We start from the raw sequence: 16305 nt of genomic DNA, 5'->3' as shown, positions 1-16305 counted from the left end.
TGGCCTATTGATATGCTATATTTTGGAAAAATGTGACAAGACTGTAAGCTCATTGTGGGCAGGGCACTTGTCTACCAACTGTTATGTTGTATTTTCCCGAGTGCTCAGTGCAGTACTGTGCAAACAGTAAGTGCTCAATAAATATGATTGATTGATTGAAAATATTTCAAAATATTACCAGGCGATGCTTTGGGAAATATATTAACTCTTACTCGAGGGTTGAGGATGGTTTGGATTCAATAATTAGTTATGATGAACATCGTGTTCTGTCATGCTAATGCAGGAAGTAACAAATGCAGCATGGCCAAGATGAAAGATCATGGGGCCTGTGAGTCGGAGGCTTTGCCATTTGCCTGCTATGTGACCTTAGGGCAAGTCACTAGCTTCTTTGTGCTTCAGTTTCCTCATCTGGAAAATAGAGATTCAATATGTGTTCTCCTTCCTACTTAGTCTGTGAGTCCTATGTAGGACAAGGGCTGTGTGTGACATTTTTTTAATGGTATTTGTTAAGCTCTTACTGTGTGCCAGGCACTGTACTATTGGGGTAGATACAAGATAATCAGGTTGGACACAGTCCCTGCTCTACATAGGTCTCACAGTCTTTATCTCCATTTTACAGATGAGGTAACTGAGGCAAAGAGAAAGTGAAATGACTTGCCCAAGATCACATAGCAGGCAAGTGGTGGATCAGGATTAGAACCCAGGTCCTTCTGCTCCCACACTTGTGCTCTGTCCACTAGCCCATGCTGCTTCTCCAGGTCTGATAAACTTGTATCTATCTCAGCACTTAGAATTATGCTGGTCTCAGAGTAAGTACTTAAAAAAATTATTATTAATAATAGTAGCAATAATAGTAGTTGTATTTCCTTCCAACTTGGACTGTGAACCCTAGAAGACATTATACATGAATGAGGGAATTAATTGCAATTAATTGCCAAAGATCATTACAAGAAAACTCTAAGATAAGAATGGACTGGAAATTAAGGTTGAGAGTTGGTGAATGGGTTGTATTAATTGGGAAAAGTAACATTAGAGCTGTGACTTTTAAAAGATTTTACAGAATCTCAGATCTATTATCTTTGGAGTCAGAAACAGGAGCCAGAGGCTAAGAAATGGGCCCTTGGCTTGTATGAGGAGACAGAGATCAGGACCTTTTTGAAGACTTGAAGGGTTTAGAGAATTAGAGTTTGGGAAAGGACATGTCTGAACTGACCCCAATCTTTGGGTTTCTTAAAGTTCCTTCATTTCTGGTTGAAATGAGCACATTTCAGCTTTAAGTTCTGTCTGATTCTGTCTCAAAGAGTAGAAGGACTTCCTCTTATTATGACCCAGGCTAACTCTTACCAGGTTAAAAATAATAACTGGCATTTGTTAAGTGCTTACTATGTGCTAAGCTCTGTACTAAGCACTGGAGTAGATATGACATAATCAGGTCCCACATGGGGCTCACAGCCTAAGCAGAAAGGAAAACAGGCATTGAATCCCCATTTTGCAAATCTGATGGGGCAACTCCATAAACCTCTGCTTAGTTGGATCATCTCAAAGGATGGTGCTTCATTAGTCATGGAACAAAGTCTGGAAAAACACTGATGGATCGGGGCAGGAGTGGAATTGCTAGCCAGTGTATAGTGAAAGAGAACCAAGGAGCAAGTCGCAACCTCTTTACGCCCTAGTTTCCTCATGATAACTTGTTTTATTTTGTTTTGTTGTCTGTCTCCCCACTTCTAAACTGTGAGGCTGTTGTTGGGTAGGGATTGTCTCTACTTGTGGCCAATTGTACTTTCCAAGTGCTTAGTACAGTGCTCTGCACACAGTAAGCGCTCAGTAAATATGATTGAATGAATGAATGAATGAAAACAATAGTTAAAGCAGTTACTGAGTTTCATATCTATCAATAAGGTGTCCCCCTTCTGAGTCCCCCTTCCCAGCACGCTGAAGGAAAGCCACCCTGAAAATCAAAAACCCTACCTACTTGATAATTTCTTCAAAACATATTTTAGGAAAGAACAGCCCTCACCCCCTACCTCTCCCTCTGTTGCTGGTGCTGTATACCACCTAGCAACCCTTCTCAGGATGAGGCAGGGGGGCTTTAAAGAAGAGAGAAGTTGCAAGTAGAAACAAGCTCCCACTCCCCGTAAGAAGTGCAGAACAATAATTTATATTTTGAAGAAATGATCAGAAGGGTAGGGTCTTTGCTTCTCTGGGTGTTTCCTCCATCCACCCTGCCTTCAATTCTCTCCAGCTGCCTGCTGAAAGTTTTAGGGCCACTCAAATCAATCAATAAATCAATGGCATTTAATGAACATTGCACTAAATGCTTGGAGAAGAGTGGTGTCTGAGCTTGGTGGGAATGGGATTGCTGGCTGGGGTGTAGTGAAAGAGAAGCAAGGAGCACGTCATTTAACCTCTTTGTGCCTCTGTTTCCTCATGATAAAACAGTCGATAATTTGTAGAAGCCACAATTTAATTAGTATCTAAATACTTGAAAATTTCAGTACAAATGATTAACTGATTCATCTTTCCACTGGAGCAAGTGTGACTGTAAATTGTCTAAGGCGTGGGGAACTGATGAAGGGGGAGAAAGTGGACATTAGGGATTGTGTCATGTGACAAGGAGAGGGGAGGTAAGAGGGGGAGGGAGGCACCTTGTAGGAGAATAATTCAACCCCATCGCCTCGAGTTTGAGAGACCTGATAGGCTACCCAGACACTCCTGTTGTAGCACTGCACAGAGAAGCTAAATGACTTGCCCTAGGTCACACAGCAGACAAGTGGAAGAGCTAGGATTAGAATCCACATCCTCTGAATCCCACATCCTCTGTGCTCTTTCCACTAGACCACACTGCTTCTCTAGCAGGCAACTATAATTTATTATCCTCAGGGAATTGTTCCAGGTACCTTGGTGTCATACCCAATGGAGCATGAACTGTTAATCCACTCCACATTTAGTATCTGAGAATAAATAATGGTGCTTGCACATATTGTGCTGTATGGCTAAATGAGGTCTTGGGTCTTCGTGACCTTCATCATGTTTCCATTAGTTGGCTCTGAAAATGCTCTTTATGACTTATGTGGTTTTCAAAGTTTCTCTGTCAGTACATACCTCCCCCATTCTTTCTTTTTTTAATCTTGGTATATCTCTTACTCAGCACCAAAACTGAGCCCTTTGCTAATCTCACCCTCCATTTCTAACTTGGCAGGGTTTAGAACTGAAGGTAGAGAGGGAGTAATTTTCTCAAGAGTAAATAGATTGGTAACTCCATGAACTTGGGCCCAGACACATCAATGTCTATTCTTGCCTGGTTTGAGTGGAGGCTTGAGTTTGTACCTCTTCCATTGGCTGTCCCTTGAATGGGAGGAAACATGGATCTAGATGAGAACAAACCTGTTCTCCCACATTCTTACCCTAAGTGCCCTTTCTCCCAATAACCCTGGAGACAGAAAACTGATATCTCAGCTTCCAATGATGTATCAATCGTGATTACTTCCCAGATTGACCAATCAGAAATGAAGTACATCTACCTCTCAGTACCCATAGAAAAACAGTTAAAGTATGGAAAATATGTCAGGTGACTCGATGATATCTCAGACTTGTTAATAAATTAAATGTTTGAACTTAGTAGCACTTTTCTGTTATGACAGACCCAGTTCTATTCAGACTGTAATTCCATGGAAATTATTACCCTTTTTACCAAAGGAAATTTGAGTCACCAAGAACTGACTTGACTTGCGTGAAATTCTGCTGTAATGGGCCAGTCTCCTCTCAGACTCTGTACACTATCAATCAGTGAAATTTATTGAGTGCTTACTGTGTGCAGAGCACTGTACTAAGCACTTGGGAGGATATAATACAACAGAGTTGGTAGATATATTCCAGGCCCATGAGGAGCTTACAGTCTGAAGGGGGGAGGTAGACATTAAAATAAATAACTTGTGATTATTTACAAAAGTGTTGTAGGGCTGAGGGTAGGGTGACTCTCAGGTGTTTAAAGCATACAGATACAAGTGCACAGGTGATGTAGAAGGAAGAGAGAGTAGGGGAAAAGAAGGCTTAATCTGGCAAGGCCTCTTAGAGGAGATATAATTTTAATAAGGCTTTGAAAGTGGGGAGACTGGTGGTTTGTCGTCAATGAAGGGGAAGGGAGCTCTAGACCAGAGGGAGGACATGGAAAAGGGGTCGGTAGTGAGGTAGACAAGATCAAGGTACTATGAGTTAGTTGATGTTAGAGGAGTAAAGTGGGCGAACTGAGTTACAGTAGAAAATCAGAGAGGTAAGAAGGTAGGAGGGGGTGAGCATATTGACTGTTTTAAAGCCAAAGGTAAGGAGTTTCTGATTTTTGAGGAAGTGGATGGGAAACCACTGGAGGTACCTAAGGTATGGGGAGATCTGGGCCAAATGTTCTGGATTTATTTTTGGTTTTGGAGGTGTTTTTTGTTTTTGTTTTGCTTTTTAAAATAATGACTCAGGCAGCAAAGTATGGACTGCAGTGGGAAAGACAGGAGTAAGAGAGGTCAGCAAAGCAGCTTGATGTAATAGTCAAGATGATGTATGTTAACTTCTTGGATCAGTGTAATAGAACTTTAGATGGAAAGGAAAGGGCAGAGTTCAACAATGTTGGGTAGGTAAAACTGAGTGGATTTGATGGCAGTTGGTATCGCCCCCACTCCCTCCCCTCTCCAAAGCACTTGTGTATATTTGTACATATTTATTACTCTATATATTTTATTAATTATGTGTATATATCTATAAATCTATTTATTTTGATGGTATTGGCACCTGTCTACTTGTTCTGTTTTGCTGACTGTCTCCCCCTTCTAGACTGTGAATCCGTTGTTGGGTTGGGATTGTCGCTGTATGTTGCCAAATTGTACTTTCCAAGCTCTTAGTACAGTACTCTGCACACAGTAAGTTCTCAATAAATACAGCTGAATGAATGAATGAATGAGAGATGAATCCAAGGGTAATGCCAAGGTTATGGGCTTGTAAGACTGAGAGGAGAGTGATGCTGTGTACAGTGAAAGGGAAAGACAGGATGAGGAGTTCTGTTTTGGGCATGTTTGAGCATGTTTGAGGTGTCATGGGGCATCGAGGTAGAGATGTCCTGAAATCAGGAGGGAAGGAGAGACTAGAGAGAATTGAAAATTGTACGCATGGAGATGATAGCTTGAAACTATGAGAGTGAATGAGTTCTCTATAGGAGTGGATATAGATGGGGAATAGAAGGGGACCCAGAACTAAGCCCTGAGGGAGACCCACTATTAGAGAGTGAGAGGCAGAGGAGGAACCTGCAAAAGAGACTGAGAAGGAGTGGTCAGATTGATAGGAGAAGCAGAAGAGGACAGTGTCAGTGAAGCCAAGGTTAGATAATATTTCAAGTGTCGAAGGCAGTTGAGAGGTAGAGGAGAATCAGGGTGGAGCAGAGGCCATTGGTTTTGGGAAAAGGGAGACCATGACCTTGGAGAGGCAGTTTCTATGGACTGAAAGGGGAGGAATCCAGATTGGAGGGGATCAAGGAGAGAATTGGAGGAGAGGAGTTGGAGGCAATGGGTGTAGACCACTCATTCAGAGAGATTGGAGGGAGATGGGGTGACAACTGGAAGTAGCCTCAGGTGCTTGTTTGAAAGCCATGGGGAAGAAGCCGTTGACAGGTGAATAGCTGAAATTATATCACACGATCCATTTCAGAAAACAGACATGGACTGGTAGCAGATTTTCTCATTTCAGTGACCCCATCGTTTATTCATCATTCATTCAATCATATTTATTGAGCACTTACTGTGTGCAAAGCACTGTATAAGCACTTGGAAAGTACAATTCGGCAACAGAGACAGTCCCTACCCAACAACAGGCTCACAGTCTAGAAGCGAGGAGACAGACAAGAAAACAGAGCAAAACAAATAGTCAAAGTAGTGAGTGATAGAAAAGGGACAGCATGTTTTCATCACCTGCTTTATGTAGACCCCCACATAGGGCCTGAAAGATAATCCAGAAATAAAACAAAGACACAGTCCCTGCCCTTAGAAAATTTAAGGATGAGCTAAATTATAAGGATTGACCAGAGTTGCCAGCCTATATAAGACAAAGAGGCATTTCCTGTTTGCTTCCTGTCTCCAGAGGAGTCTACCTTCAGGCTGGGAGCACTTTCTTCTAAGATTCATTTTTTTTGTCCCTCGTGATGGAGGCAGGGGAAGTTTAGGGAAATAAACACCCTTTGTCTCAAATTATTTTTGTGTTTTAGGTGCCAATCTTTGAAAACTAATAAATGGTACTCAGAGCAGAGAATGGAGACTGGAGAGAGGATCTTTGGAAAGGAAGATGCCCAAATATAATTAATCAATCAATCATTTGTATTTATTGAGTGCTTACTGTGTGCAGAAGGCTGTACTAAGAGCTCGGGAGAGTATGCTATAACATGGTTGATAGACACGTTTCCTGCCCCCAACAAGCTTACAGACTAGAAAGGAAGACAAACATCAATATAAATAAATAAATTACAGATAGGTACGTAAGTGTTGTAGGCTTAGATTGGTGGATGAATAAAGGGAGCAAATCGGGGTGATGAAGAAGGGAATGGGAGAAGAGGAAATAAGGGCTTAAATCAGTGAAGGCCCTCTGGAGATGTGCTTTCAGTAAGGCATTGAAGGTGGGAAGAGTAATTGTTTGTTGGATTGGAAAAGGGAGGGTGTTCCAGGCCAGAGGTAGGACATGGGTGAAAGGTCAGCAGTGAGATAGATGGGATTGAGGTACAGTGAGTAAATTGGTTTTAGAGGTGAGAAGTATGCAGGCTGGGTTGCAGTAGGAGAGCATCTAGAAGAGGTAGGAGGGGACAAGGTGATTGAGTCTTGAAATCAGGTGGTAGGCATTTCTGTTTGATGTGGAGGTGGATGGGCAACCACTGGAGGTTCTTGGGAAGTGGGGAAGCATGGACTAAACATTTTTATAGAAAAGTGATCCAGGCAGCAGGGTGAAGTATGGACTAGAGTGGAGAGAGAGACAGGAGGCTGATACAGTAATCAAGGCGGGATAGGATTAACATGGTAGCGGCTTGGATGGAGAGGGAAGGGTTGAGTGTGATGTTGGAGAAAGTGAGGAAATGGCAGATTTGAAGGTAAACCTCTAACAGCACCTCATCTTGCTGGAATAGGGCTTCAGATACTTTGGGATTTGAGTGTGTGCTTTTTTTTCATTGCATTGTGTCTTTCTCATGCTCCTTTGTGAACCTACTGCTTGTGGTCATGATATCACAGACCCTATCAGACCTGATCCTTCTGGAATAATCATTACAACGATGTTTTAACCTCCTCTCCAACAAAAGTCATCTGGCCACAACGTTCACACAGTCTAACGTGTATGCCAATCTGTCCAGTTTCTGCCTGCCTGGATTGGATGGGTTGGGTTGGGAGAAAAGAAGGCACACCCAGTAGCAAATCTGGAAAGCCGTGGAAGGTGTGCAGACCCCTCCCCCCACCCCCTAGACTCCCACTCTCCCTTACTACTCTCCCCTCATTGTAGTAATTATAATTATGGTATTTGTTAAGTGCTTACTATGTGCCAGACACTGTACTAAGCACTGGAGTGGCTACAAGTAAATCGGGTTGGACATAGTCCCTGTCCCTCAGAGGGCTCACAGTCTTAATCCCCATTTTACAGATGAGGTAACTGAGGCACAAAGAAGTCAAGTGACTTGCCCAAGGCCACACAGCAGACAAGTGTCAGAGCCAGGATTAGAACCCTCAACCTTCTGATTCCCAGGCCCGTGCTTTATCCACTACACCATGCTTGTAGTGCACAGAGGCTTTGGAGGTTAGATTTCCGTGGAGGAAGAGTTTGAGAGAGGGGGGGAAACCGGGTGTGTTTTGGGTGGCCTGGGAAGCCCCGAAGCCCCTGGCTACCGCAACCAATTCACTTCCAAGTCTGGGAATCACATCCTCTGCCATCCCTCGCCTTCAGCAAGGTTCTCTTGCCTGCTTTTCTTTTTCTCCTCCTTTTCCCTCTCCAATACTGCTCTCTCCCTCTCCGTGACTTGCCCTATTGAAGCGTGATTTTACACACCACATACACACCCACCCTCCCACCTCCCATGCGTCGTTTCACCTACCACCGGCCCTGCTATCCAGAAAGACTCTCGCCCAGTCTCTTGGCAGGGGATCTAAGGGCTAAGAGAAACAGCGTGGCTTAGTGGAAAGGGCACGGGCTTGGGAGTCAGAGGACATGGGTTCTAATCCCGACTCCGCCACTTATCTGCTGTGTGACCTTGGGCAAGTCACTTCACTTCTCTGTGCCTCAGTTACCTCATATGAAAAATGGGGATTAAAAGTGTGAGCCCCACGTGGGACAACCTAATTACCCTGTATCTACCTCAGCGCTTAGAACAGTGCTTGGCACAAAGTAAGCACTTAACAAATACCATTATTATTATTAAGGAAGAGCCTCGAATGAGCTTCCCCTGGGGTAATAATAATAATAATGATGGTATCTGTTAAGCACTTATTATGTGTCATGCACTGTTCTAAGCGCTGGGGTAGTTACCAGGTAGTCAGGTTGTCCCACTGGGCTCACAGTCTTAATCCCCATTTCACAGATGGGGTAACTGAGACACAGAGACGTTGAGTGACTTGCCCAAAGTCACGCAGCTGACAAGTGACAGAGGGTAGGGAGCCTTGGCCAGAAGCGGCCTCTTGGGCAGTCAGACCTCCTGGAGAGAGAGGCTGGTTCGCCGGTTGCCTTTATAATTAACCAGCCCGAGGAAGCTGCCCTGGCCGACCTGGAGATAAGACCCTCCCTTAGGGTAGTCACTGATGGGCACAGCAAACCGAGGCCCCAATCCCTCCCCTACAACCCTCCTGTCGCTCCCCGGGGCCCATCACCGGCTGGGTCTTCCCCGCTCCTTTTCACGAGGCAGAAACTCTCGGGGCGCTGCGGGGCTCCCAGGCGTGTTTAATCTGCCGCCCGGATTATTTAACCTCCGCATTCTTCTTAGCAAACAGCCATTATTAACGAGAAGGCACGTGGAGTGGGCTCTCCCAGTCAGTGCGGGGTCCCCTGGTCCCTCCACCGTGCGGGGGATAATCCTCAGCAGCGACTCCTTCCTGAGCCCACGCCGGGAGTGAGGGTCCAGGGGGGCCCAGATGGCGAGGCCGAAGACCACGGGGGGAGGAGGGTGAGAGAGAAGAGCGTGACACCCGCAGCCCCCTCTCAGGACAGGCGCTGAGAGCAGTATCCCAGGGCCTGGCTCTTCTTCCCTCTTCCTCCCTCCGTTTCCACCCTTCTCTTCCTGCTTCCCTACCTCCCTTCCTACTCTCTCTCTGTCTCTCCCTCTTTCTCCCTCTCCCTTCTCTGTCTCCTTCTCTCTCCTCTCTTCTTTCTCTCTCTCCCCTCTATCTCCTCTCGCTCGCTCTCTCTCCTATCTCTCTCCCTTCCCTCCCTCCCTCTCTCTCTCTCTCTCTCTCTCTTTCTCTCTCTCTCTCTCTCTCTCTCTCTCTCTCTCTCTCCCTATATATATATCTTTCTCTCTTTCTCTCTCTCTCTCCCCTCCCTGCGGGGCTGCCGTAGCACGTTATAATTTTTACCTTGAGAGTGTGCGGGAGAGGCTAGCGGAGGCTCAGTGTCCCAGCTCCAGGTCTGGCCGTCCCCGAGGACACCAATTAAAGGCACTAATTGGACAGCAATACATCAAAGTCGCTCCCGAGAGTGGTTCCTTGGAGCTTCAGCAATCCTTTAGTTAGGCTTTTGTTTCAAATGTGGACATGCAGAGGGAGAGAGAGAGAGAGATAAATTATACCCCCTCCCACCCCCATCCCTACTGGAGCACCTTGCAGGGACGTCTGCTTCTTCCTCCCCCGCCTCAGACACGAGGCCATGTCCCGTCTCCTGTTTCACCCCCAGAAAGAGATCTGGTCCTATCCAAGCGGCGCGCGAGTGTATTTGTACATAGAGAATCCACTGATATGTGTACTCAAAGAGGAGTATACATGGGAGCTCACGTAGACGTGTGGCGCATTTATAGCCATGTCTCCAGTGTTCCTCTATCGATCCAACGCAAATAGATCCATCTGGAGGGCTATCTGAGCCCGGGGCAGAAACTGCGGGAGAAGGGGAGGGCTGTTTCGAAAAACGAGGGGCCGACCCCACCCCCGTCTACCCACAGCCTCCGGGAGAGTTCCCGGACCGGATCCGGGCCTCGGAGAGCCGGACCGGAGGATACTCTTTGGCATTGCACCCAGCCCAAACGGGACCCCAGGGATCTGCGAACCACCGACCCCTCAACAAACAATTAGACTAATTAGACGGTGGCACCCGAGCTGCTCTGCAGAAACTTCAGGAGGACCAAGAGAGGGGAGTGGGTTTGCTGGGCTCGTCCTTCAGGACCAGTCCGGCTCCAGGACTCCTCCCTCTCCCGGGGAAAGAGAGATGCTCAGAAAGGAGTCGGAAGGGAAAAGGGAAAAAAAAAGAGGGAGAGAGGGAAAAGAAGGAGGGGTTTTCTATTCCTCCATTTCCATCCCCGAAGGGACAAGCAGAGACCTCGACAGAGATGACTTGTCCGGATCCAGGGACTACATAGTCTTCCCCATCAAACTCCTGGCCTCCACTCGGAGGTTGGAGAGGGACCGGGCGCGGGATAAAACAGAGTCAATCAAACCGGAGGGAAAAAGGAAACAGAAAAATGGAAAAGTCCTGACAGTGGAACCCTTTCTGCTCCAGATCAGCCAAGGCCGACCAACTGCTCCACCCCGACCCAGATAGGGACTTCCTCCCCATCTCCCTGTTAATTAAAGAGGGCGGAGACGAGAGATTCCAGCCAGGGGTGGTATGGGCTGGATTGGAGCTGGACTCGTTCCGAGAAGTTTCCCCCAACACTGAAGGGAGGGAGGGAAAAGAAATGAAGGGATGAGTGAGAGAGTGAAGAGGAGAGAAAGAGGGAAAGGTGGGGACAGGCGGGCTAAGAGACGAAAGTCAAGGACATCTCCCTGTCCATCTCGGAATACTACAAAAGGAGCCAGGGCATCCGGGAGTGGGGACCAAGTCTCCCCCAAAGTCCCGAAGTTCCCCCGAGGAAGAGTCACTCCACCTAACATCGGTCTCTGGGAAGTGGGACTTTTGATCCGAGTTCTGCCTTCCTCATGACCCGAGAGGGAGGAGAGGGAGGAGGAAGAGAAGGCGAAAGAGGAGGAGGAGGAGGAAGACGAGGAGGAGGAGAAGGGAGAGGAGGAGGAAGAGAAGGAGGTGGAAGAGAGGGGAGGAGGAGGAAGGGGAGGAGGACGAAGAAGATGAGGAGGAGGAGGAGGAAGAAGAGAAAAAGAGGACGAGGGAGAAAAAGAAACGGAGAAGTACGGGGAAGAGGAGGCTGGTCTTCGAGGCTGGACCGAGGCCAAGGGACAGGGAGGGCCGATCCATCCAAAGCCTTCTTCTCGGGGTCCATTCTCACTGACCTGGGAGACCCCGGACATAGACAGAAAATGTGGCAGTGAGGGGATGCTTCGACCATTCTGTCCCAGGGGCCCGCTTGGCTATTTCTCGCCCAGTCTCCAAACCCCCTTCAGCAGAGGAGCTGGGGGAGAAAGGACTGCTTTTGATTGTCTGTTCCTGGGCCCGGCATTAGTTTTCCATTTTATAAACGCTTCCCTTTAAGTAATTGTCCCCGTTAAAAGTGGATACCTTTCACCAACCCTCCCTGCGCTATAAATAATCTCGATGAAGATGCAAGGATATGACTTTCACAAAATTGGACAATTGATTCAATCTGTGACCCGAGATTGCGAATAATATTGGAAGGCTATTTAAACAGATGAAGGCCTAAATTGTCTTGCTTGTATCTGAATTAATTTCTCATTCATCATCATTATCGAGTGATTGGTCTATTCAAGCTCTTCAGCCTGCTGGAACGAAGCAGGATTTAAATGAGATTGTAACACAATTTAAATGCTCTCCGGCTTTAACGAGGCCAATTGAGCAGCTGCAATAAATACAAATATTTTTCTAAACAGCCTTGTTTTAAATAATTACTTAATGCTTTCATGTTATTTCTAAGTGGCAATCTCCCTTTCTCTCCTTCCTCTGAAATCACACGCACTTATTTGCTGAGAAGGCGATTTTGATAACGACTTCGTGTATCTGTTTGCTTTGTAGACGGAAATGTGCGTTTTGCGGTTAGTTTTGTTCGGGTAAACATTTCTGGAAATGCGCGAGGGGATACAAATGTTTGTGTTGGTTCGCAGTTGTCTCAGGCGCACGGGCGTTCAGGGTAGGCTGGGGATCGGTTTGTCCAGGGTCACCTTTGAAACAATCGTTTCTCGGGCATTCGAAACTTCTGGTTGCGGTGGCGAAGCTCCCACTTCCAGAGTTACATCTCCTCTTCGCCCCGTGAGAAGATACTGCTTCCGTTGCCCCCCAGAATGTCCCCGTTATCCTTCTGCCTTGCGGCCTGCATAGACTCCTCTCGGGGGCTAGCGGAGCGAGCGGTTCATTAGCCGAAGGAGGTAGGTAGGAGGACGAGCAGATATTTCTATCCTTTGTTACTTAGTCCTCTGGAGGCTCAGAGAAAAAAATCATGAATGGGAGGATCTTGAAGCTCCCTTCCCCACCCCCGACCCCTATCCTCCCCCTTGGTCTTCTCCTTCGTGGAAGTCAACGGCTTGTTCTCCTCCTCCTCCTCCTGCTCCTTCTCCTTCTCCTCCTCCTTCTCCTTCCCCTCCTCCTCGTCCAGTAGGGCCGGTGGACGGGACAGGGACTTGCCCCGTGTCCCGTCGCCGTTGGTCCAGAGGGAGCCGCGGGTGACATATGGGGACGGGTTATGCCCCTGGGCTCCGCTCTGGGGGGCGATAATGTAACCAACCGAGCGGGAAAATCGTGGGGAACAAAAGCCTTTCAGATGCCCCAGACGCCCGCGAGGAGCAGCGGGGTCCCCCTCTCCCTCCCGGGCCTCCTCGCCCAGAGGAAGGGTCAAGCCGGAGGAGCAGATCCGAGCCCGGGGAATCGTGGTTTCCCTCTCTGCGCCCATGTGGGGCCGAACCCCGAAGGCATCTTGGACTCTACTGGGTGCCGAGACCGAGCGCAGCACAAGAGGAAAGAAACCCCGGAGATGCTCCAATTGCAGATGAAAGGAAGGGGGAGGGGTGGTGATGGGGGAAGGGATCAGGGAACGTGGGGGTGGGGGGGTAGAGGGAGGGGAGAGGTGGTCAAATGATTTGACATAGGTAACTGGGCAATTTAATGCTAGAGTTACAAAACTGCTCACTGGGATCATTTAGTCTTAAACCCCCCTCTCCGGAGCTCATCGTCTTTATCCAGTTGTTTAAAATGAGCATTATTCCAAACATATGCAATGCAATCAGTTTGGTCACACTTACAAGAACACGCTTTAATAAGGCAATCAATCAAACGCTAACAACCCGGGGACGGCCTGCGTGGAGGAGCTAGCTTGGTCGGGGTGGGAGCCATAGCCCGCCAGGCCGCCGGAGGAGGTGGGGACGACTCCACTCGCCGGGTGGCAGGAAGAAGGAGGCTGAGAAGGATGGAGTCAAGTGGTCGCGACTCAGGGGTCTCCCCCTCGGTCTATCGACCCTGTCCCGCTGCTGGGGCGTCCGGATTCCTGGGTTACTGCGGGCTTCTGGAACTTTAAATCAGCCAAACCTTCTCCAGCCTTTTCCTTCTCCACCGCCTGTCCCTTTCCATCCCTCCCACCTTCCCTCCTTTTCCCCTGCTCCTGGGCGGAAAAAACTACACCCTCCCACCGCCCCCGACTGGACCGGTGGGAGGCCGGGAACGTGTTAACAGCGCAAAAACACTGCGCACCGCAAAAGCCCCAACATTGCAAAAGGAAAATTTCATTATGAAGTAATGAGTAATTCCTCCTGGCAAGATGTATTGTTATATCTTCCACTTCAATTTGGAGGAAGAGTGGCTCAATTACCCAGAAAATACAGTCAATTAAAGGCTGCTGATTGGACACGAGGACGGATCATCGATCTTGTGCTTTCCAATATCGCTCCAGACACCTCATTTTCCCTCCCTATTAACTGAAAATACGCCTGGCATTACTGCAACCCGCACCCTATTTACCTGTCGCAAGCAATCTCTGCCCTATGACCGAATAACAGAGAAATTCACAGTCATCTTTGCTACAGGACCTTGCAAAGAAACCCCTGTGGAACAGTTTCTGGAGGTGGATGGCTCCAATGGGGTAGGGGTCCAGGTGTGTGCGTGTGCGCGCGTGGGTTCGTGTGTTTGTGTGTGTGTGTGTGTGTGTGTGTTGTGTGTGTGTGTGTGTGTGTGTATTTGTGTTCCCATTGTGGCTCGCCCCTGGTGGGAGGGGGCATTAAACGTGGAAACGGGGACAATCCCTCCGACCCCCGCCTATCCGCTAGGCGCGATGCAGCTAAACATCGCACCTCTCCCACCAGCCCCGCGACACTCCTCTCCCCACACTCGGGGGACTCGGGAAAATAAGACGCTGAAAGCGAGGCCCACCTTGCTTTAAGCCCGGACGCCAAGCAGATGAGGAGAAGAGGGCATCGCACTGCTCTGACCCTGGCTTCGTCTTCTGGACCAGTCCCGAATTCCTCCGCCTGCAGTTGCCTTTGGGGCGGGGCTCCACAGAATAGTCCTCTTTCCAGACGGGGACGTGATAACCCTGACTTGTTCCACGCAGCGCCAGAAATCTGTGACACTGCAAGGTGGTCCATCTTCCACCCCTCCCCCTAATTCCCTCCCGCTCCATCCCTACTTATCAGATTGAACAAGGGACTTCTCCTAACCTTTGAAACTTCTTTCTTTTGCTTCCCTCATCCTCTACAACTCCTGTTTCTAATAGCCTGAAACCCAGTTTCCTGGCTGTCTGGCTAAAGGGACAGCACCCTCGATACCCAACCCCAAGCTGCATAGCATTTCGATTTTACTCCTAAAGCGAAAGAACACACATCTAAATGGGGATTTTTTTTTTCTCCTGGCTGACGGAGACCTATCCGCAGATATGCAAAGGTGAACAGTCTGACGTAGGGACTTCTGTCCGCGCTGGTTTAGGTGAAAACTGCAACCCGTCTTAATTCGAGCATCTTGGCGAATAGGGCTTCAGGATCCGCATAAAAATGAAAGAGAAAACCCGTCAGCATGCAGATCTATTTTTCCATCTCTTCTGCCCTCACGGAAATTTCTCGATCTGTTCATCCAAACCCCCTAAACAACAGAAGTTTGAAATACATCGAAATCTGGGGATGGGGCATTCAACCCAAATTAGATCTCCCCCCACCCCACCTCTCTCTCCCTCTTTTCATCTCTCCCTCTCTCCCTTTCTACTTACCTCTCCCTTTTCCACTCTCCCTCTTTCCCCCTCTCTCCCTCCCCTCCGTTTCTCCTTTGTTTCGGCTCTTCAGTAATTTCCTTCTCAGCTGAACTGCAAATGCAAAGATTTCAAATGACTCTAACACCCCTTTCTTCTGAACGAGCCGAACAAAAGCAAAAAAATGAAAGGTGTTCTGCGGCGTTAGAATTCTGTCCAGCTTTTATTGCGATGCGATAACAAATAGAAACAGTGAATTCTTTGGGCTTCGAAAAAGAACCAGTAGTATTTCGTTCAGGAAGAGCCACTCCACGCCCAGTCCAGTGTACGGGTTCAGTTAGAGGGCGAGGATGTGTTTCCCTACCAACACCACCATCTTCCCGTCCCAGATCCCCCACGACCCTTTCACGAGGAAAAAACCGACAGTCCTCACAAAGGGGAAGAGGCTAGGGAGCGGCTATTTAAAAGAAGAACGCAAACGCAGGTGGCAAGGGAGTGAAGGGGAGGGCAGGAGGCAGAGGATTAAAAAACAGAATCCAGGGAAAGGCAAAAAAAAAAAAAGCTCTAAAGTCAATGGGCAAATGAAGGTCCATACAAAGGAGAAATGGCTTGTGATTTGCAGGCTAGTGACTGTCTGAAAGAGTTCTGGTTCCCGTCATCTAATCTCTTCCCTTTGCGGCTTGTTAATGTTTGGCGCAGGGTCTCTGTTCAGAGCATGTTAGTATACATTCTATATTTAAAAATAAAACCTCTTACACATACATTACTTGCTAATTTCGTCAGTGTGTGCACATTTCAGGAACTGATAATAGGGCACTGATAGTTAAAGGTTGAATATCAACAGCCTCCACCCTGGACCTAACTTTCTTGCCAATTTCCGACCTCCTGTGAAACAAACCTACAAACAAGAAAACAAGAAAATAATGAGAAATGATACAAAAGTGGGGCGAGAGGGAAGATTCCTGAAATGGAGATTAAACTGGTCAAATAGGCTACCGAATATTACTGATGCGCGGAAATAATGCAATCAA

This window comes from Tachyglossus aculeatus, chromosome 2, assembly GCF_015852505.1.
Source record: "Tachyglossus aculeatus isolate mTacAcu1 chromosome 2, mTacAcu1.pri, whole genome shotgun sequence".
Taxonomy (NCBI): Eukaryota; Metazoa; Chordata; class Mammalia; order Monotremata; family Tachyglossidae; genus Tachyglossus; species Tachyglossus aculeatus.
This window is presented reverse-complemented; position numbering follows the sequence as displayed.